Source organism: Capra hircus, chromosome 25, assembly GCF_001704415.2.
Source record: "Capra hircus breed San Clemente chromosome 25, ASM170441v1, whole genome shotgun sequence".
NCBI lineage: Eukaryota > Metazoa > Chordata > Mammalia > Artiodactyla > Bovidae > Capra > Capra hircus.
The window spans coordinates 37,926,871-37,938,152 of record NC_030832.1 but is presented as its reverse complement, the minus strand read 5'-3'; positions in this window follow the sequence as shown (position 1 = coordinate 37,938,152).

The following is an 11,282-nucleotide window of genomic DNA, read 5'->3' as shown; positions in this document are numbered from 1 at the left end:
TGCTCACAACATTTTCATGTTGGTTCTCTCAATCTCTCTGTGGGATCAACAGGAGGAGCAGTACTACTGATATAACACAATTTTCCAGCATTTTAAAACATGATCTGCCTACAAACATAAAGCAAACACGGGTCACTAATGAGGGAACTGGAAAGATGGTACAGCCACCTTTGAAAAGCATCTGAGGGGCCAAGGTTTACACAGCCAGCTGGGAAAGGAATGCTTCAGTAACTCTGACAAGTTAGATGCAAAACTGGTTCCTGTCCAACCGGGCAGTACTACTGCAACCGAAATTCTTTACATCTCTAGGTCAAAAATGATTTGTGACTCATGCATATGCAAGTTAACATCTAACTTCGCAGTCTGGGCCCTAGACAGGGGGCAACAGTTGGGTCAAGCAAAAGCGTAGTTCCTTGGAGAGCTTCACACTCCTTAGGGGTGCCAGTTAGACACAGCTCTCAAGCACTGACACCAGAGAACCTGGGGCATCATTTGGCCTTACTGCCCACATCCTCAATACTTTTAAAAATCAATTTCCCCACTGGATGGATAAGAAGAGTGAAACGGTGAGGTTGGGGGTGAATCGATCACAAAACTGAAGACTTACAGGGCAGAGCTGGAAACCCTTGGCATCCTCTGGCTCCAGAAATCAGTTCTCAGATGACAGGAGGGGGTTCAGGGGCTATGACGAATGGATTTTTCAAAGTAAACATTCTTGGCCTCACTGTTGTCTCCAAACTTGTGTGTCCCCTGCCAGGGGCTGGGCGCCTCATTATCTGCAGCCACTTGTCCCACGCACATCACCTGGACAGTGGGGACCCTTGGGCACTTGCGCCCCTCCTGGGCCCACTTGATTTGGGCAGCGGAGGGGGGGGTCACCGCACTCCCCATCCCAGCCCCGCCAGCCAAGCTGCCATATTGATGGGTTCTCCAAGAGCCGGGCTTGGCACCTGGCTCCACATTTCTGTCCCCTTCTCGCTCAGCTGAAAATGGTGAGCTGACCTGGGAGTACGAAGAATCCTAGAGCCTGCTCAACCAGATGCTGCGGATAAAGACATCCCTGACATTGCAGGGGACGACTACAAGCGGTAGCTGGATGAAGAGCCCAAGGTTGGCTTAGGGGTGAGGTCGGGGTCAACAGTGCTGCCTCCTTAAAGAAAGTCGTATGTTATGAAGACGCAGAAGGAATGTGAAAACTATCTGATTCCACAGCGAGTAAAAAAGTTAACTACAAAGCCAGAGCATGTGTGTGGGCACACGAGGCTAATTAAATGAAAGAAATTATGTATCCTCGTGGACGGTAATGGGGAGAAAGCAAGGAAAATTAAACCTCGGTGGTTTGGGTTACAGACTGCTATGTCTTTTCACCTCTTGCTGCACTGTTGGTCAACATCACATATCTTTAAGTGATGGTGCCAGGTGCCACAGAGACCGGGGGGCTCTGCCAGGCCGGACTGGCCCCCACAGGCCTGCAGCACGCCCGAGGTGAGCCTCGCCAACACCAAGCACGACCTGGACCTGTTTGACCCTGCTGTCATTCGCTGCCAGCTCTGGGCCCTCCATACTGACTCCGTCAGTCACCCAGGCACCCGCCACCCTTCCCAAAAGCCTGGCTAAAGGTCAGGCTTACAGGAAATACGATTCTAACTAAAACGACACTATGGCCCCACTGGGAAGACGAGGGGGTGGGAAATGAGGGACAGAGGCCAGAGAAAGCTCCAAAACCACACCTTCCACAGCAGGGCACCAAGAGCTAACGCCTAAAACAACACAGAGCACACTTCATGTATGCACAGCGGCGTCAGAGCCCAAAACCGTCCACTAAGAGCGCTGCAGGCGGGCGCCCGTGATGGCCTGGGGCGCGCCCCTGACCCAGGGCCGCTGTGTCTCCCGATGAGCCTTACAGAGTGACTGAACTCAGGATGTCTGGGCAGAAGCAAAAACAATGCAAATTTAACCAGATCGAGCCAGCTTCACGCTGCGTTTTCCACCGTGCATTGGTCACAGGAGGAGCAGGCCAAGCAGATGCTGGCCTGCTACAGAAGACGGTGCACGAGCTGGGTGATGCCGAGGAGCGGGCGGGCACGGCGGAGACCGCCCTCAGCAAGCTGCGCTCCAGACATCTCGCGGCCGGCAAGGGCATCACCTCCTGGAGATCATCCAGGTGTCGGGGCTCCTCCAAGATGCCATCTGAGGAGTGAGGGCCCACGGCCCCAGCCCATAGCCGGTAGGTGTGGACTCCATGCTCTGCGGAGGAGGCGATGGCACCCCACTCTATTACTCTTGCCCGGAGAATCCCATGGATGGAGGAGCCTGCTGGGCTGCAGTCTATGGGGTCACTAAGAGTCGGACACAATTGAGCGATTTCACTTTCACTTTCCTGCATTGGAGAAGGAAATGGCAACCCACTCCAGTGTTCTCGCCTGGAGAACCCCAGGGCCGGGGGAGCCTGGTGGGCTGCTGTCTGTGGGGTCATGCAGAGTCGGCCAAGACTGAAGCGACTTAGCAGCGGCAGCAGCCGTGCTCCAAGCTCACCTGCTCTGCTTTGCTCTTTCCAACTTCTCTTGGATTCAGGCTGTTTTTTCTTACCGTTTGCTTAGGGAGGGAATAAAAAAATAGGACAAAGAATCTTTTTCTTAGTTCTGACTCTTAAATACTGGTTCTCTCAGAAAGTTAAGGAAACCAGTGGCTTGCCTCTGGATGAGTCCAATGATTAACATGTAACCTCCTTTCAGGGCAAAAATCTCAACGGGGTCCCTTCTGTTGAGCTCCCCTCTCTTGGTGGGGTTACTCCTGAGGCTCCCCGCACCACCCAGACTCGGGAGGCATTGCAGCCCCTTCTACCTAGGTCTAGCTTCCGGGATCAGGCACCATGCACACTGGCTTGGTGACTGGTTGTGCCTGGGGTCTGCTGGCCCTGGTCCAGTTGCCCTGTCTTCATGTCACCATCCTGTGTCACCATGGCGCAGTCCTGCCAACAGCATCCAGAGGTGATGAGGTGGAGCCCCTGGGGTCTGCTCTCTGTGTCCTGGTTCACTGGGTCTTTAATCCCATATCCCAGGCCTATCCAGGCATGCCAGGACCAAAGAAGGTGTCCCTAAAGCCTTATAACCTAGAAGAGGATGAACCAGATAGGACCCGGTGATGCCCATTACAAGGAAGAAAAAGCAGCCCATGCGCCTGAGGGCGCTGTCTTTCTAGCAGGAAGGCAATAAAGATACTAGAACTCCCAGCTGTGGCCCACAAGGATCTTCTCACCCTCTCTCTCTTTTTCCTGCCAGCATGATACATATCTCAACAGCAGACCACTGAGAGGAAAAAATATGTGAAAAATGGAAAACTGGGCCTATCCCGAGACTATGCAAAGGAAAGTGCAAGCCAGAAAGAGACAGGTGCAAAAGAATAAAGATAGCTGTGGGGGCGAGAGGCTCGGGGATGTAAATACCTGGCCATTAGAGGCAGTAAGATTAGCATGGCTCCTCTGAGAGACAGCACCAAGCTCAAGCACTTGGATAACAGTAACTGTGGGTCTGATTTAGCTGAGATCCTACATGTTCATGTCAAGGATGGAATGTGTAATGTCTGTGGGACCTGGCTGTTCTCTAGAAGTAATTTCTCAGGTGGACAATTTTAATACCGTGTCCCCATGAATCTTAAATAGAAGAAACATGAAAAACAGGCTGACTGAAGATTGTTTTTAAGTGAAGAATTTTCTCCTGAGACTTCCAAACCCAAAGGCAATTTTTACAATATACCAGGGTCCTGTGGTGACCCTGTGTCCTCATTCACAGGCTTGTGTATCAGGGATATGAAGACAGAGAGCTGAGATAGTTACAGGATGCCCTGAAGGGATGGTAAGATCCATCCAGGCTGATGACCCCAAGGCCCCCCAACACACACCCTGCCTCACCTGTCTCCCCGGATGCTCAGACACAGGCAGGTCAGCTCTGTGAGGGCAGATGGTTTGGGGTACTGTATTTCACTGCCGTTAATCAGCAATAAGAAAGCGCCAGACCCAAAGGGGCAACAGAGTAAATATGGTAAACACAGGTGGAGTGAATGCCTCCCAAAGAAACGCAGTGCTTTCTGACATTGCACAGAGCGCTTCCTAAAATCAGGCTGGGGACTTCCCTGATGGTCCAGGGGTTAAGAATCTGCCTTGCATTGCAGGGGATGTGGGTTCAGTTCCTGGATGGGGAACCAAGATCCCACATGCACTAAGGCCCCGTGCTGCAACGACTCAGCTGAGGCAGCCAAATAAATAAATAAATGAACATCTTTAAAACAAAAGAAAATCAGGTCCCTGCCCACTGGCGGAATCCGCTTGCCATCCCTGGTGCTGATACCCAGGACCCTGCAGAACCACCTGAATGGAAGAGAGGTCTCACGGTCTCTCCGAGTCACTCGTCCGTTCCCGGGTCCTTCAGTCTTCCCAAGTGTGACCAGATTTCCTTGTCATCTTCCGGCACTTCTCAACCCCATTCCTCTCCTTCTGTCCTAGTCTTTGGGGTGCAGGGGCAGAGGCCTCGGAAAGACCCCCGCCCCAGCCCTCTGGAGAAGGGGGCTTCCCTTTGAATCTCACCACCCGACCCCTCTCCAATGCACTCGCAGACAGAAGTCACTGTTCAGGCTGCTGGAGGAAGGGACAGTAATATTCTGTTCGGGGTGCCCACATCATCCTTGTGATGTTTCTAAACTTGGCATTCTAGACACAAATACGCCAATGTGAAAACACTGCCCTCTGGTGGTGGGGTCTCCAAATGCTGGGTGTGACTAACCAGGGAGACCCCAAATCACACAATCTAAGAATGATTATATATTAGAATTTTACGGACTTCCTTGGTGGTCAAGTGGCTCAGACACCATGCTCCCAGTGCAGGGGGCCCGGGTTTGATCCCTGGTCAGGAAACTAGAGCTCACATGCCACAACTAAGTCTCCACAGGACACAAAATCCCATGTGCCGCAACGGAAGACCTTTAGTGCTGCAACAGACTGAAGATCCAGAGTGCTCCCACTAAGGCCCAGAGCAGCCAAATAAGGAAATAAATACTTGGGGGGGGGGGAGGGGTTTAGACCTGGAAGGCACATTTAGAGGGTAGCGAGTCCAGCCTTTGGCTAATTTGGGATTCCCTTTCATAGCATCCCTGAAAAGTAAATGGTAATCCAACTTGAACTCTTCCAGTAGAAAAAGGCAGTCCATTGCAGTTCTGGCTGACAGTCATGGTTCAAAAGTCCCACTCAGTACTGAATCGTAATATGTCTCCCCTATTTTGACCTTATTTCGATCTAGTCTTCACCTCTGTAATTACACAAAATAAGTCTAATTCTTATGCATTGAAGTCAGACAGATATGGTTTCCACTTCCCTACTAGTATGACCTTGGGCAACTTAACCTATCTTACCTCCTGCTTTCTTGACTATTAAATGAGGAATAATAACAGCATCTGCCTCGTAGGAATGTGAAGTTTAAACAAGATAACTTGGCACAGCGCCCATTATGCTAACGCTGAAGCAGTTGCCAAGTTCCTTCTAGCCTTCCATATGACTTCCGCAGCTGACCCTCCCCGGGAGACTCTCCTAGGCTGTTAGTCTGGTAGCTGACGGCAGCGAGCCTCTTGCTGGAGAGATGCAGGGGGCATCCATGAGGTTTAGACCTGGAGGACAGCCCACACGTGGAGCAGCTCTCACTCTGCTGGGCAGAGTGGGGCCCCAGACAGAGGCAGGCTCAGTGACTTGCCCAAGACCATTCAGTTAAGGCAGAGAGAGAAATAATTCTTCGTGGCAGGGGATGAGATGAAGTTTCTGACCCAGTATTTATATTAAAAATACACACACAACAGACTTCAGTTAGCCACATTTGCTGTTTTTGTCTGAAAGTGTTAGTTGCTCAGTTATGTCCAACTCTTTGGAACCCCATGAACTGTAGCCCACCAGGCCCCTCTGTCCATGGGGATTCTCCAGGAGAGAATGCTGGAGCGGGTTTCCATTCCCTCCTCCAGGAGACCTTCCAGACCCAGGGATCGAACTGGGGTCTCCTGCATTGCAGGCGGATTCTTTACCAGCTGAGCCACCAGGGAAGCCCACTGTTTTTGCCTAAGGATATGTAATTTCAGAATGACTTAAAGATCTAAGAGGGTATAATCTATGCAGTCTTGCAAAATAATATTATTAATTCTTATCCATGATGACTGAAACCAGGGCATTGGCACCATGTTCTGTAGAGTAAGTGGAGCAAACGTTTATTTAGATGGTTTTGCTAAATGTTTTGGGATAGTTTTAAGATTGCTAAGTTTTGTATCACTGGCTATATTAAGTATATATGTTTTATTTCCTATATTCTTGAAGCTCTGGCACCTGGGGCCTCTCTGGCTGGGGAGACACTGCCTCTCCCAGGGCTGCTGATTCTGAGGGACAGCAAACAGCTCTCCAGCACAGGCTCACCAACCCAGAGCCCACGCTCTGAACCACCTCCTCTGCCCTGTTCGCGGACCTTGGGAGGCAGTACTTCCCTCTCTAATCATCCCAGCACCAGGACCAGAGGAGGGACCGCCCCTCTGCCCCACAGCCCACTGAAGTTACCCCACCAGCCAATCCTAACCCTGTTCACCCAGCTGTCCCCTTTCCTTCCTGTGGGAACCATAATGAAAGCTCATGCTTTCCCCTTGCTCCTCTGGCTCCTGACCAACCGTGGGGCTTCCCCACAAGGCCCTGTGTGGCATGTCATGCCGTACCTTCTGCTTCCAGGGACCGGTCTCTGAGTGAATAAACTTCCTTCTTCATGACAATCATTTCCACATCTGTGTATCTTCCCATACCTGACTGAAGCAAATCCCAGGGACATTTGAAGGTACATATACCAATTAGCTTCCACGTCCTCCTTTCACATGCAAACCAATCCTGGGTCCTTGCAGGGAACCCAGCAGGTTCTGGGTCAACCCCCAAGGAGCACAACTTTGGGTGTTTCCAGAAATCACAAAGACTGCTGTCCTTCCACCCACACGCTACCAGGAACTAAGGTTGGAAATCTGCTGTGAAAAGGCCAACCTTGAGGTATGGCAAATCCGCAAGACTGGAAGGCTATTGCTGGCCATTATAAGGGACTGTTCTCTCTTCTGAACCCTGAAACCTGGCTTAGGCTAATGAAAAATGTATCCTGAGGTTTTGGAGCAGTGATCCCATAATACTTTTTTTCTACATTTTTAAAAAACCAACTTTTAGGAGCTTCCCTGGCAGCTCAGTGGTAAGGAATCCACCTACCAGTGCAGGAGACATGGGTTCGATCCTGGTCCAGGGAGATCCCAAATGCGCCAGAGCAACTAAGCCCGGGCGCCACAACTACTGAGCCTGCGCTCCTCAGCCTGGGGGCCGCAACTACTGCAGCCCGCGTGCCTAGAGCCCACGCTCCACAACAAGAGAGGCCACTGCAACAAGCCCGGGCACCGCAGCTAGAGAGTAGTCTCTGCTCTCCACAGCTGGAGGAAAACCCTACGCAGCAGTGAAGACCCAGCACAGCCAAAAATAAAATAAATACAATTTTAAAAAAAGATATCACTAAAAACCTTCTAAATACCTATAAAACAATTCTTTAAACATCACTGATTATGTAATTATTTAACGCTTAACGACCTCCATAGTGATTACATTTGTTGAGCAGTACATGACATGCACTATATTTGATGAGAATTAAATATTACCTTTAATAGACATGTACCATAAAGCAAATAAACAATGTAAATGTGTAAAAGACATATCATTAATGCAATAGGATTTAGCAAAATAAATATGACCAATCAGGTAACTTTTTTTAATGGTTACTGGGACCTCCCTGATGGTCCAGTGGTTAAAACTCTGCACTTTCACTGGCAGAGGAAACTAAGATCCCATATGCCACATGGGGAATCCACATGCCACTTGGGGAACTAAGATCCCACATGCCACATGGGGTGGCCAAAATTTTTTAAAAAAATGAATCCAAGAGAAGACCTGAGAACTATTATCCTTATTTGACGGAAACTTACAGAAGTTGACTGACTTGCCCAAAGTTACATACGTACTGTAGCTGGTAAACTGCAGTCAGAGTTTGAACCCAGTTCTATTTATCTCCAAAGTTAATAAACTCTTTTAAGTTATCATACTATCTTTTTTTTTATAATAGATTGCATAAAAAGCATTTTTAAAATGTGTTAGAAACAAAATGTGTAAGAAGTGGCCCTTCAGGAGATTTACAGGCTGGTGACTACAGATTTCACTTAACAAATTAGGAAAATTATACTTTGTATTCATAAGTACGCTTATATACTTGCTCTTCTAAGTATGGTATTTGTGACAGCAGGCTATTTACATATATCTGAGACTATCTTACATCCCTAGACACCCCATAAACTGGTCCAATCCCTGCGCTGCAGAAATGAACTGGACGATCAGCCTTTGAACCACTTTGCTGAACACCTGAAACTAAGACAACATTGTAAATCAGCTATGCGTTAGTTGCTCAGTCATGTCTGACTCCATGGACTGTAGCCGGCTCCTCTCTCCATGGGATTCTCCAGGCAAGAATACTGGAGTGGGTAGCCATTTCCTTCTCCAGGGGATCTTCCCGACCCAGGGACTGAACCTGGGTCTCCTACATTGTAGGCAGATTCTTTACGGTTTGAGCCACCAGGGAAGCCATCTGAGACTGTCTTACTTCCCTAGACACCCCATAAACTGGTCCCACCCCTTTGCTACAGAAATGAACTGGATGACCAGCCTAGAGTGGAAAAATCTGCATGCAATTTTCAATCCCTCTGCCCTGAGTTGTATAAGACCTTTTCTCCAGGAAATTTTCCCTCCTTAGGACCATATCCAGCACTTGGGACAATATCTAAATCATAAGGATTAATAACACAGAATATGCATGCATTTATGGTTTTGTCCTTTTGTTAACTTTATTTTTTTTTTTTACTTTTTGGCCACATCACATGACATGTGGGATCTTAGTTCAGGACCAGGGATCAAATGCACACTTCCTGGAGTGGAATCACAGAGTCTTAACCACTGGGCCACCAGAGAAGTCCCTGTTAATTTGTAAGTTTTATAGGCATTGATTCAATAATACTTTCAAGAGTCTTGTGGGGAATAGGTGGCTAGAATTAACCCATGCAAGAGACAGAAGTGGAGGCAGATTGGCAGTAAGTGCTCACAGTCATTCAGCTGGTGGCACAAACAAGAACCAATCTTCTTACTCTCCAAATCCACATTCCAGATACTATATCAAAGGTTTCCTGAACAGAATGAAATTCTTAGATCTTTGCAAACACATAATCTTTCCAACGTATGACTGGTTATGTTCTTGATGTTCCTATCTGTACAAACCCCCTTTCCCATTCACAACTGGGAGTGACCAATTGAAACCTCAAGACTATTTCCTTTATTCATCCTTTCACTCACCAGACATTAATTAGGCACTTCCAGGTTCGAGATACTATGGATCTCCCTCTACTTAAGACATCTGTGAACTGGTTTCACCCTAGTCTCTAAGTTCCTTGAGGACAGTGGAATTTCACCCAACTCTTCTGTACACTGCACAAAATGCCTGACAATACTTGGCACGTGGTGAATACCCATTGTTTGATGACTTGAAGCTGATCAAAACTCCAATCGAGTCCTATTCCAATTCCAACTGAGGGGGATGGTACAAGATGGCAGAGCAGTAGGACCTTGAGTTCACTGCCTCTAAAGAGCTCATCAAAATTACAACTAATTGCTAAACAGCCATCGATAAAGAAGACTGGAACCTACCAAAAAAGAGAGCCTACATCCAGACATAAAGAAGAAAGCACAATGAGACAGGAGAGGCACACTCCTGACAAAATCAATTCCAAATGAATCAATAATGCAAATGAAATCATCCATAGCAGTGTCCAACCGCTCCCTTCCTCCTGTTTCCCATTTCTAAGTACCAACTCCCCTGGAATTGATTTTTTAAAGGGCACAGTCCTCATACTGGATACTAGATTAGGGTCATCACGGTAGTCTAAAAACCACACACTAAGAATAACTTGTGAAGTGAAGTCGCTTAGTCGTGTCTGACTCTTTGCGACCCCATGGACTGTAGCCTACCAGGCTCCTCTGTCCGTGGGATTTTCCAGGCAATAGTACTGGAGTGGATTGCCATTTCCTTCTCCAGGGGATCTTCCCAACCCAGGGATCGAACCCTTGTCTCCTGCATTGTAGACAGACACTTTACGGTCTGAGCCATTTCAAGGTTCTTACACCAGACCATGATGGGATTAGGGGGCGATGTTCTAGACTAGGAATTATGTCAGCATTGCCACTGATTTCCATCAAAATCTTCCCGGAGTCTCAAAAACCTCTGGCCCTGTTTCCTCAGTTATAGAACATGATGGTTTCACTTAAGAGCCCCTGAGGAACTAAGAGTCTACCATCCAGAATGGTTCATAAAATATGAAAGAAAATGCATCGAATGGTAAGCTTTGTTTAGGCTGAAATGCAAAATATTAACTCAAAAGATAGAATCAATGATTAACATTAAAATGTCTCATTATTACTCTTCTGGGGCTAAATTATTTCTTACCTTGTCATTTATCATAAAGAGTCTGGTATTACTGATTTGTATGTATCCCTCTCATTTACCCAGCCTATAAAACCCTTCAAAGAAGGAACTGTCCTTTGTAAAGAGGTGGGATCTAACTAAAACACTGATGGCATTTTGACCCTGGGTAACAACTCTACATCCGGATTCGTTCATCTGACTTGGAGACATAGGAGGAATCCTTGCTTCCACGTGCGGTCCTTCCCCTGCCAGGATGCTGTCTCCAGGAGGGAATAATTAACTGAAAATGATCTTTCCACTCTCAATGTGCCCTAGAACGCCCTAGGACCAAAGATAACTATTTATTCCAGGGCATTAGCGCTGAATAAACAGCCCCAGAGAAGACAGTACGTGTGGCTGTTAAGTCGGGAATCTGACAAGTTCACTGTGGTGAACATCACCTGACAAGTTTCCGGGTCAATCACCCCAGGGACAGGAAAGCTGGTCCATAATTTCTGACTTCAAGGGCAGCCAGTCTGGTGGAAAGAGGGGTTCAGGTCACTGTCTTCCTGAGTTTGGGGGACGGCTTAACTCCCCCAACTCCTGGGTCCTGTGGCGCCAGCTCGGGAGCAGGGAACGATTCTGACCCAACAAGGGTAGAGAACGTTCCTTGGAGAGACCTCCACAGAGGGCGGGCTCTGATGAGGCCTCCTCACAGAGGGAGGGAAAAAAAAGTAGAGATTTGTC